Genomic DNA, 12,342 nt, shown 5'->3' on the forward strand with positions numbered 1-12,342 from the left:
TAATGTTGACAGAACTGGGCTAATATGGTCATACTTTCTGGTTCTAGTAAGAACTCTAGCTGCCGCATTTTGGACCAACTGTAGTTTGTTTAAAAGCCGAGCAGAACAACCACCCAGTAGAGCGTTACAATAATCTAGTCTTGAGGTCATGAATGCATGAACCAACTGTTCCGCATTTGTCATTGAGAGCATATGTCGTAAATTAGATATATTTTTTAGATGGAAGAAGGCGGTTTTACAGATACTAGAAACATGACTTTCAAATGAAAGATTGGTATCAAAGAGCACACCCAGGTTCCTAACTGAGGACGAAGGTTTAATGGAGCACCCGTCAAGTGTTAGAGAGTATTCAAGGTTTTTTCGTGAGGAAGTTTTTGGTCCAAAGATTAGGATATCAGTTTTTTCTGAATTTAATAATAAGAAATTTCTTGTCATCCAGTTTTTAATGTCAGCTATGCATTCTGTTAGTTTTGTGAATTTGTAGGTTTCGTCAGGGCGCGAGGAAATATAGAGCTGAGTATCGTCAGCGTAGCAGTGAAAACTAACACCATGCTTCCTAATTATCTCTCCTAAGGGCAGCATGTACAGAGTGAAAAGCAACGGTCCTAATACTGAGCCTTGTGGTACCCCATATTTAACCTGTGATCGATACGACATCTCTTCATTAACTACCACAGACTGATAACGGTCAGATAAGTATGATTTAAACCATGCCAAAGCAATTCCACTAATGCCAATATAGTTTTCAAGTCTTTTTAAAAGAATGTTATGATCGATAGTGTCAAAAGCAGCACTGAGATCTAATAACACTAATAGAGAAATACAGCCACGATCGGATGATAGGAGTAGATCGTTTGTAACTCTAACGAGAGCAGTCTCAGTACTATGGTATGGTCTAAATCCTGACTGGAAATCCTCACAGATATGATTTCTTTCTAAAAAGGAGCACAGTTATGTTGAAACTGCCTTTTCTAGTATCTTTGACAGAAAAGGTAGATTCGAGATTGGCCTGTAATTTACTAAATCTCTCGGATCTAGTTGAGGTTTTTTAATAAGAGGTTTGATAATAGCCTGCTTAAAGGTTTTTGGCACGTGTCCTAGTGTTAAAGATGAATTAATTATATCAAGAAGTGGACCTACAACCTCTGGAAGCATTTCTTTCAGTAGTTTAGTCGGCATTGGGTCTAACATACATGTCGTTGATTTTGATGATTTGATAAGTTTAGATAATTCTTCCTCTCCTATAGCGGCGAATGATTCTAGTTTTACCTCAGGGACACTACAGTGCACTGTCTGAAGCGAAACTGTAGACGGTTGCATGTTTATAATTTTCTCTCTAATATTATCAATCTTGCAAGTAAAGAAGTTCATAAAGTCATTACTGCTGTGCTCTATGGAAACGTCAGCAGTTGAATCTCTGTTTCTAGTTAATTTAGCCACTGTGTCAAATAAATACCTAGGATTATGTTTGTTTTCTATTAAGAGATTTGAAAAATAAGTAGATCTAGCATTTCTTATGGCTGTTCTGTACTCAATCATTTTTTCTTTCCACGAAAGGCGAAAAACTTCTAGTTTTGTTTTCTTCCAACTACGTTCAGCTTTTCTAACAGCTCGTTTTAGAGCCCGAGTGTGCTCATCATACCACGGCGTTGGATTAGTTTCCTTAATCTTCTTTAGACGTAAAGGAGCGACTGCATCTAATGTGCTGGAAAAGAGAGAGCCAATAGTTTCTGTTGCAGCATCGAGTTCTTCTAAGTTGTCAGGTATACTAAGGCGATGAAACTGCTCGGGGAGATTATTTATAAAGCAATCTTTAGTGGTAGACGTGATTGTTCTACAATATTTATGGCTGGGTGGTGGTTTTGTAGCCTTGGCTAATTGTATTATACACGAGACTAAATAATGATCTGATATATCATCGCTCTGCTGTAGAATTTCAACAGCATCAATATCTATTCCATGCGACAGTATTAGATCTAGGGTATGATCATGACAATGAGTGGGTCCTGACACGTGTTGTTTAACTCCAATAGAGTTTAAAATATCTGCAAATGCCAATCCAAATGCGTCTTTATTATTATCTACATGGATATTAAAATCACCAACAACAAGGACTTTATCCGCAGCCAGTACTAACTCTGATAGAAACTCAGCAAATTCTTTGATAAAGTCAGTATAGTGCCCTGGTGGCCTGTATACAGTAGCCAGCACAAATGTCAACTTACATAATGTTACATAAAGCACCATCACTTCAAAGGAATTATATTTGAAATTCTTTTGAATGATTCTGAATATATTACTATAAATTACAGCAACACCTCCCCCTTTGCCTTTCTGTCGAGGATTGTGTCGATAATCATAACCTTGAGGACTAGATTCATTTAAAGTAATGTAATCGTCTGGTTTTAGCCAGGTTTCTGTCAAACACAGCAAGTCTAGTTTATTGTCTGTGATAATTTCATTTACAATAAGTGCTTTTGAAGAAATAGATCTAATATTCAGTAACCCAAGCTTTATCATTTGTTTATCTGATTTATCTGTGATTTTCATTTTTTGAACATCAATTAAATTTTTACCCTTAAAAGGTTTCGGAAGTATTTTTGTATTTACTAGTTCGAGGTACAGACACAGTCTCTATGTGATAATATCTAGGTGAAAGAGTTTCTATGTGCTGTGAATTATCTGAGTTCTGTGACGTGAGGCGGCTAGCAGACGGTCGGTTTAGCCAGTTTGTCTGCGTTATTTTTAGTGTACTATATGCTGCTCTCAGGGCTGCAGTACTCAATAGATTCATATTGCTGTTATTTTAGTGTACTATATGCTGCTCTCAGGGCTGCAGTTCTCAATAGATTCATTTTACTGTGTTATTTTAGTGTACTATATGCTGCTCTCAGGGCTGCAGTACTCAATAGATTCATGTTACTGTTATTTTAGTGTACTATATGCTGCTCTCAGGGCTGCAGTTCTCAATAGATTCATTTTACTGTGTTATTTTAGTGTACTATATGCTGCTCTCAGGGCTGCAGTACTCAATAGATTCATATTGCTGTTATTTTAGTGTACTATATGCTGCTCTCAGGGCTGCAGTACTCAATAGATTCATGTTACTGTTATTTTAGTGTACTATATGCTGCTCTCAGGGCTGCAGTTCTCAATAGATTCATTTCACTGTGTTATTTTAGTGTACTATATGCTGCTCTCAGGGCTGCAGTACTCAATAGATTCATATTGCTGTTATTTTAGTGTATTATATGCTGCTCTCAGGGCTGCAGTACTCAATAGATTCATTTTACTGTGTTATTTTAGTGTACTATATGCTGCTCTCAGGGCTGCAGTACTCAATAGATTCATGTTACTGTTATTTTAGTGTACTATATGCTGCTCTCAGGGCTGCAGTTCTCAATAGATTCATTTTACTGTGTTATTTTAGTGTACTATATGCTGCTCTCAGGGCTGCTGTACTCAATAGACTCATTTTACTGTGTTATTTTAGTGTACTATATGCTGCTCTCAGGGCTGCAGTACTCAATAGATTCATTTTACTGTGTTATTTTAGTGTACTATATGCTGCTCTCAGGGCTGCAGTACTCAATAGATTCATGTTACTGTTATTTTAGTGTACTATATGCTGCTCTCAGGGCTGCAGTACTCAATAGATTCATTTTACTGTGTTATTTTAGTGTACTATATGCTGCTCTCAGGGCTGCAGTACTCAATAGATTCATATCGCTGTTATTTTAGTGTACTATATGCTGCTCTCAGGGCTGCAGTTCTCAATAGATTCATTTTACTGTGTTATTTTAGTGTACTATATGCTGCTCTCAGGGCTGCAGTACTCAATAGATTCATTTTACTGTGTTATTTTAGTGTACTATATGCTGCTCTCAGGGCTGCAGTTCTCAATAGATTCATTTTACTGTGTTATTTTAGTGTACTATATGCTGCTCTCAGGGCTGCAGTACTCAATAGATTCATTTTACTGTGTTATTTTAGTGTACTATATGCTGCTCTCAGGGCTGCAGTACTCCATAGATTCATTTTACTGTGTTATTTTAGTGTACTATATGCTGCTCTCAGGGCTGCAGTACTCAATAGATTCATTTTACTGTGTTATTTTAGTGTACTATATGCTGCTCTCAGAGCTGCAGTACTCAATAGATTCATATCGCTGTTATTTTAGTGTACTATATGCTGCTCTCAGGGCTGCAGTACTCAATTGATTCATATCGCTGTTATTTTAGTGTACTATATGCTGCTCTCAGGGCTGCAGTACTCAATAGATTCATATCGCTGTTATTTTAGTGTACTATATGCTGCTCTCAGGGCTGCAGTACTCAATAGATTCATTTTACTGTGTTATTTTAGTGTACTATATGCTGCTCTCAGGGCTGCAGTACTCAATAGATTCATATCACTGTTATTTTTAGTCAAGTCAAGTCAAGTCAAATTTATTTATATAGCGCTTTTACAATTGGTAAATGTTTCAAAGCAGCTTTACATATTAGAAGCACAGAAAAAAGGGAAGTGGTTAAAAATAAACTGTACAAACAAGCGTGGTAATATGTAACATATACAAGATGGTGTTACATTAAGCCAATGTCGGCTGACTTCCAGGGGTGGAAAAATCCCCTGGGAGAAAAACCCAGCATGCTAGCACTGGGAAAAAAGTCCTAGGAGGGAAAAAACCCCTTGGAAGATATATATAATATATGTAAATGTATATGGAGATCAAAATCTGAATTATACATTTTTATTATAGAGATTAAAAATAGATTATATATAAATATATGTAAGCGGATACGGGGATTAAAAATCTGAATTATAGATGCAGCCAGAATTGGATCTTTAGGCCCATTGTCTCCTGGGCTACGTTGTAGTCAGGTCCAGACGCAGGTTCTCCATCTGATCTGGATACGGCCTGGATCCAGCACCCGGCAAACCTCAGGATAAGCAGAGAGACAGATATTAGCGTAGATGCCATTCTTATTCTGATGTACAGGTATATCTAGTGTTATAGGAAATGTTCTCGGTTCCGGCCGACCTAATTATTGCAGCGTAACAATCCTTTAACGGATTTGAAAAATGTTAATGTATTGATAATGTGTTATGTGTATGCAAGAGCAAAGAGATGTGTTTTTAGTCTAGATTTAAACTGACAGAGTGTGTCTGCTTCCCGAACAATGCTAGGAAGATTGTTCCAGAGTTTAGGTGCTAAATAGGAAAAGGATCTGCCGCCTTCAGTTGATTTTGATATTCTGGGTATTATCAACTGGCCTAAATTCTGAGATCGCAATAAACGTGAAGGACTATAATGCATTAAGAGCTCACTTAGGTACTGGGGAGCTAAACCATTTAGAGCTTTATAAGTAAGTAGCAAGATTTTAAAATCTATACGATGTTTAATAGGGAGCCAATGTAATGTTGACAGAACTGGGCTAATATGGTCATACTTTCTGGTTCTAGTAAGAACTCTAGCTGCCGCATTTTGGACCAACTGTAGTTTGTTTAAAAGCCGAGCAGAACAACCACCCAGTAGAGCGTTACAATAATCTAGTCTTGAGGTCATGAATGCATGAACCAACTGTTCCGCATTTGTCATTGAGAGCATATGTCGTAAATTAGATATATTTTTTAGATGGAAGAAGGCGGTTTTACAGATACTAGAAACATGACTTTCAAATGAAAGATTGGTATCAAAGAGCACACCCAGGTTCCTAACTGAGGACGAAGGTTTAATGGAGCACCCGTCAAGTGTTAGAGAGTATTCAAGGTTTTTTCGTGAGGAAGTTTTTGGTCCAAAGATTAGGATATCAGTTTTTTCTGAATTTAATAATAAGAAATTTCTTGTCATCCAGTTTTTAATGTCAGCTATGCATTCTGTTAGTTTTGTGAATTTGTAGGTTTCGTCAGGGCGCGAGGAAATATAGAGCTGAGTATCGTCAGCGTAGCAGTGAAAACTAACACCATGCTTCCTAATTATCTCTCCTAAGGGCAGCATGTACAGAGTGAAAAGCAACGGTCCTAATACTGAGCCTTGTGGTACCCCATATTTAACCTGTGATCGATACGACATCTCTTCATTAACTACCACAGACTGATAACGGTCAGATAAGTATGATTTAAACCATGCCAAAGCAATTCCACTAATGCCAATATAGTTTTCAAGTCTTTTTAAAAGAATGTTATGATCGATAGTGTCAAAAGCAGCACTGAGATCTAATAACACTAATAGAGAAATACAGCCACGATCGGATGATAGGAGTAGATCGTTTGTAACTCTAACGAGAGCAGTCTCAGTACTATGGTATGGTCTAAATCCTGACTGGAAATCCTCACAGATATGATTTCTTTCTAAAAAGGAGCACAGTTATGTTGAAACTGCCTTTTCTAGTATCTTTGACAGAAAAGGTAGATTCGAGATTGGCCTGTAATTTACTAAATCTCTCGGATCTAGTTGAGGTTTTTTAATAAGAGGTTTGATAATAGCCTGCTTAAAGGTTTTTGGCACGTGTCCTAGTGTTAAAGATGAATTAATTATATCAAGAAGTGGACCTACAACCTCTGGAAGCATTTCTTTCAGTAGTTTAGTCGGCATTGGGTCTAACATACATGTCGTTGATTTTGATGATTTGATAAGTTTAGATAATTCTTCCTCTCCTATAGCGGCGAATGATTCTAGTTTTACCTCAGGGACACTACAGTGCACTGTCTGAAGCGAAACTGTAGACGGTTGCATGTTTATAATTTTCTCTCTAATATTATCAATCTTGCAAGTAAAGAAGTTCATAAAGTCATTACTGCTGTGCTCTATGGAAACGTCAGCAGTTGAATCTCTGTTTCTAGTTAATTTAGCCACTGTGTCAAATAAATACCTAGGATTATGTTTGTTTTCTATTAAGAGATTTGAAAAATAAGTAGATCTAGCATTTCTTATGGCTGTTCTGTACTCAATCATTTTTTCTTTCCACGAAAGGCGAAAAACTTCTAGTTTTGTTTTCTTCCAACTACGTTCAGCTTTTCTAACAGCTCGTTTTAGAGCCCGAGTGTGCTCATCATACCACGGCGTTGGATTAGTTTCCTTAATCTTCTTTAGACGTAAAGGAGCGACTGCATCTAATGTGCTGGAAAAGAGAGAGCCAATAGTTTCTGTTGCAGCATCGAGTTCTTCTAAGTTGTCAGGTATACTAAGGCGATGAAACTGCTCGGGGAGATTATTTATAAAGCAATCTTTAGTGGTAGACGTGATTGTTCTACAATATTTATGGCTGGGTGGTGGTTTTGTAGCCTTGGCTAATTGTATTATACACGAGACTAAATAATGATCTGATATATCATCGCTCTGCTGTAGAATTTCAACAGCATCAATATCTATTCCATGCGACAGTATTAGATCTAGGGTATGATCATGACAATGAGTGGGTCCTGACACGTGTTGTTTAACTCCAATAGAGTTTAAAATATCTGCAAATGCCAATCCAAATGCGTCTTTATTATTATCTACATGGATATTAAAATCACCAACAACAAGGACTTTATCCGCAGCCAGTACTAACTCTGATAGAAACTCAGCAAATTCTTTGATAAAGTCAGTATAGTGCCCTGGTGGCCTGTATACAGTAGCCAGCACAAATGTCAACTTACATAATGTTACATAAAGCACCATCACTTCAAAGGAATTATATTTGAAATTCTTTTGAATGATTCTGAATATATTACTATAAATTACAGCAACACCTCCCCCTTTGCCTTTCTGTCGAGGATTGTGTCGATAATCATAACCTTGAGGACTAGATTCATTTAAAGTAATGTAATCGTCTGGTTTTAGCCAGGTTTCTGTCAAACACAGCAAGTCTAGTTTATTGTCTGTGATAATTTCATTTACAATAAGTGCTTTTGAAGAAATAGATCTAATATTCAGTAACCCAAGCTTTATCATTTGTTTATCTGATTTATCTGTGATTTTCATTTTTTGAACATCAATTAAATTTTTACCCTTAAAAGGTTTCGGAAGTATTTTTGTATTTACTAGTTCGAGGTACAGACACAGTCTCTATGTGATAATATCTAGGTGAAAGAGTTTCTATGTGCTGTGAATTATCTGAGTTCTGTGACGTGAGGCGGCTAGCAGACGGTCGGTTTAGCCAGTTTGTCTGCGTTATTTTTAGTGTACTATATGCTGCTCTCAGGGCTGCAGTACTCAATAGATTCATATTGCTGTTATTTTAGTGTACTATATGCTGCTCTCAGGGCTGCAGTACTCAATAGATTCATGTTACTGTTATTTTAGTGTACTATATGCTGCTCTCAGGGCTGCAGTTCTCAATAGATTCATTTTACTGTGTTATTTTAGTGTACTATATGCTGCTCTCAGGGCTGCAGTACTCAATAGATTCATATTGCTGTTATTTTAGTGTACTATATGCTGCTCTCAGGGCTGCAGTACTCAATAGATTCATGTTACTGTTATTTTAGTGTACTATATGCTGCTCTCAGGGCTGCAGTTCTCAATAGATTCATTTCACTGTTATTTTAGTGTACTATATGCTGCTCTCAGGGCTGCAGTTCTCAATAGATTCATTTTACTGTGTTATTTTAGTGTACTATATGCTGCTCTCAGGGCTGCAGTACTCAATAGATTCATTTTACTGTGTTATTTTAGTGTACTATATGCTGCTCTCAGGGCTGCAGTTCTCAATAGATTCATTTTACTGTGTTATTTTAGTGTACTATATGCTGCTCTCAGGGCTGCTGTACTCAATAGACTCATTTTACTGTGTTATTTTAGTGTACTATATGCTGCTCTCAGGGCTGCAGTACTCAATAGATTCATTTTACTGTGTTATTTTAGTGTACTATATGCTGCTCTCAGGGCTGCAGTACTCAATAGATTCATGTTACTGTTATTTTAGTGTACTATATGCTGCTCTCAGGGCTGCAGTACTCAATAGATTCATTTTACTGTGTTATTTTAGTGTACTATATGCTGCTCTCAGGGCTGCAGTACTCAATAGATTCATATCGCTGTTATTTTAGTGTACTATATGCTGCTCTCAGGGCTGCAGTTCTCAATAGATTCATTTTACTGTGTTATTTTAGTGTACTATATGCTGCTCTCAGGGCTGCAGTACTCAATAGATTCATTTTACTGTGTTATTTTAGTGTACTATATGCTGCTCTCAGGGCTGCAGTTCTCAATAGATTCATTTTACTGTGTTATTTTAGTGTACTATATGCTGCTCTCAGGGCTGCAGTACTCAATAGATTCATTTTACTGTGTTATTTTAGTGTACTATATGCTGCTCTCAGGGCTGCAGTACTCCATAGATTCATTTTACTGTGTTATTTTAGTGTACTATATGCTGCTCTCAGGGCTGCAGTACTCAATAGATTCATTTTACTGTGTTATTTTAGTGTACTATATGCTGCTCTCAGAGCTGCAGTACTCAATAGATTCATATCGCTGTTATTTTAGTGTACTATATGCTGCTCTCAGGGCTGCAGTACTCAATTGATTCATATCGCTGTTATTTTAGTGTACTATATGCTGCTCTCAGGGCTGCAGTACTCAATAGATTTATTTTACTGTGTTATTTTAGTGTACTATATGCTGCTCTCAGGGCTGCAGTACTCAATAGATTCATATCACTGTTATTTTTAGTCAAGTCAAGTCAAGTCAAATTTATTTATATAGCGCTTTTACAATTGGTAAATGTTTCAAAGCAGCTTTACATATTAGAAGCACAGAAAAAAGGGAAGTGGTTAAAAATAAACTGTACAAACAAGCGTGGTAATATGTAACATATACAAGATGGTGTTACATTAAGCCAATGTCGGCTGACTTCCAGGGGTGGAAAAAATCCCCTGGGAGAAAAACCCAGCATGCTAGCACTGGGAAAAAAGTCCTAGGAGGGAAAAAACCCCTTGGAAGATATATATAATATATGTAAATGTATATGGAGATCAAAATCTGAATTATACATTTTTATTATAGAGATTAAAAATAGATTATATATAAATATATGTAAGCGGATACGGGGATTAAAAATCTGAATTATAGATGCAGCCAGAATTGGATCTTTAGGCCCATTGTCTCCTGGGCTACGTTGTAGTCAGGTCCAGACGCAGGTTCTCCATCTGATCTGGATACGGCCTGGATCCAGCACCCGGCAAACCTCAGGATAAGCAGAGAGACAGATATTAGCGTAGATGCCATTCTTATTCTGATGTACAGGTATATCTAGTGTTATAGGAAATGTTCTCGGTTCCGGCCGACCTAATTATTGCAGCGTAACAATCCTTTAACGGATTTGAAAAATGTTAATGTATTGATAATGTGTTATGTGTATGCAAGAGCAAAGAGATGTGTTTTTAGTCTAGATTTAAACTGACAGAGTGTGTCTGCTTCCCGAACAATGCTAGGAAGATTGTTCCAGAGTTTAGGTGCTAAATAGGAAAAGGATCTGCCGCCTTCAGTTGATTTTGATATTCTGGGTATTATCAACTGGCCTAAATTCTGAGATCGCAATAAACGTGAAGGACTATAATGCATTAAGAGCTCACTTAGGTACTGGGGAGCTAAACCATTTAGAGCTTTATAAGTAAGTAGCAAGATTTTAAAATCTATACGATGTTTAATAGGGAGCCAATGTAATGTTGACAGAACTGGGCTAATATGGTCATACTTTCTGGTTCTAGTAAGAACTCTAGCTGCCGCATTTTGGACCAACTGTAGTTTGTTTAAAAGCCGAGCAGAACAACCACCCAGTAGAGCGTTACAATAATCTAGTCTTGAGGTCATGAATGCATGAACCAACTGTTCCGCATTTGTCATTGAGAGCATATGTCGTAAATTAGATATATTTTTTAGATGGAAGAAGGCGGTTTTACAGATACTAGAAACATGACTTTCAAATGAAAGATTGGTATCAAAGAGCACACCCAGGTTCCTAACTGAGGACGAAGGTTTAATGGAGCACCCGTCAAGTGTTAGAGAGTATTCAAGGTTTTTTCGTGAGGAAGTTTTTGGTCCAAAGATTAGGATATCAGTTTTTTCTGAATTTAATAATAAGAAATTTCTTGTCATCCAGTTTTTAATGTCAGCTATGCATTCTGTTAGTTTTGTGAATTTGTAGGTTTCGTCAGGGCGCGAGGAAATATAGAGCTGAGTATCGTCAGCGTAGCAGTGAAAACTAACACCATGCTTCCTAATTATCTCTCCTAAGGGCAGCATGTACAGAGTGAAAAGCAACGGTCCTAATACTGAGCCTTGTGGTACCCCATATTTAACCTGTGATCGATACGACATCTCTTCATTAACTACCACAGACTGATAACGGTCAGATAAGTATGATTTAAACCATGCCAAAGCAATTCCACTAATGCCAATATAGTTTTCAAGTCTTTTTAAAAGAATGTTATGATCGATAGTGTCAAAAGCAGCACTGAGATCTAATAACACTAATAGAGAAATACAGCCACGATCGGATGATAGGAGTAGATCGTTTGTAACTCTAACGAGAGCAGTCTCAGTACTATGGTATGGTCTAAATCCTGACTGGAAATCCTCACAGATATGATTTCTTTCTAAAAAGGAGCACAGTTATGTTGAAACTGCCTTTTCTAGTATCTTTGACAGAAAAGGTAGATTCGAGATTGGCCTGTAATTTACTAAATCTCTCGGATCTAGTTGAGGTTTTTTAATAAGAGGTTTGATAATAGCCTGCTTAAAGGTTTTTGGCACGTGTCCTAGTGTTAAAGATGAATTAATTATATCAAGAAGTGGACCTACAAGCTCTGGAAGCATTTCTTTCAGTAGTTTAGTCGGCATTGGGTCTAACATACATGTCGTTGATTTTGATGATTTGATAAGTTTAGATAATTCTTCCTCTCCTATAGCGGCGAATGATTCTAGTTTTACCTCAGGGACACTACAGTGCACTGTCTGAAGCGAAACTGTAGACGGTTGCATGTTTATAATTTTCTCTCTAATATTATCAATCTTGCAAGTAAAGAAGTTCATAAAGTCATTACTGCTGTGCTCTATGGAAACGTCAGCAGTTGAATCTCTGTTTCTAGCTAATTTAGCCACTGTGTCAAATAAATACCTAGGATTATGTTTGTTTTCTATTAAGAGATTTGAAAAATAAGTAGATCTAGCATTTCTTATGGCTGTTCTGTACTCAATCATTTTTTCTTTCCACGAAAGGCGAAAAACTTCTAGTTTTGTTTTCTTCCAACTACGTTCAGCTTTTCTAACAGCTCGTTTTAGAGCCCGAGTGTGCTCATCATACCACGGCGTTGGATTAGTTTCCTTAATCTTCTTTAGACGTAAAGGAGCGACTG

This window comes from Chanodichthys erythropterus, chromosome 8 (genome assembly GCF_024489055.1).
Source record: "Chanodichthys erythropterus isolate Z2021 chromosome 8, ASM2448905v1, whole genome shotgun sequence".
Classification (NCBI taxonomy): Eukaryota; Metazoa; Chordata; class Actinopteri; order Cypriniformes; family Xenocyprididae; genus Chanodichthys; species Chanodichthys erythropterus.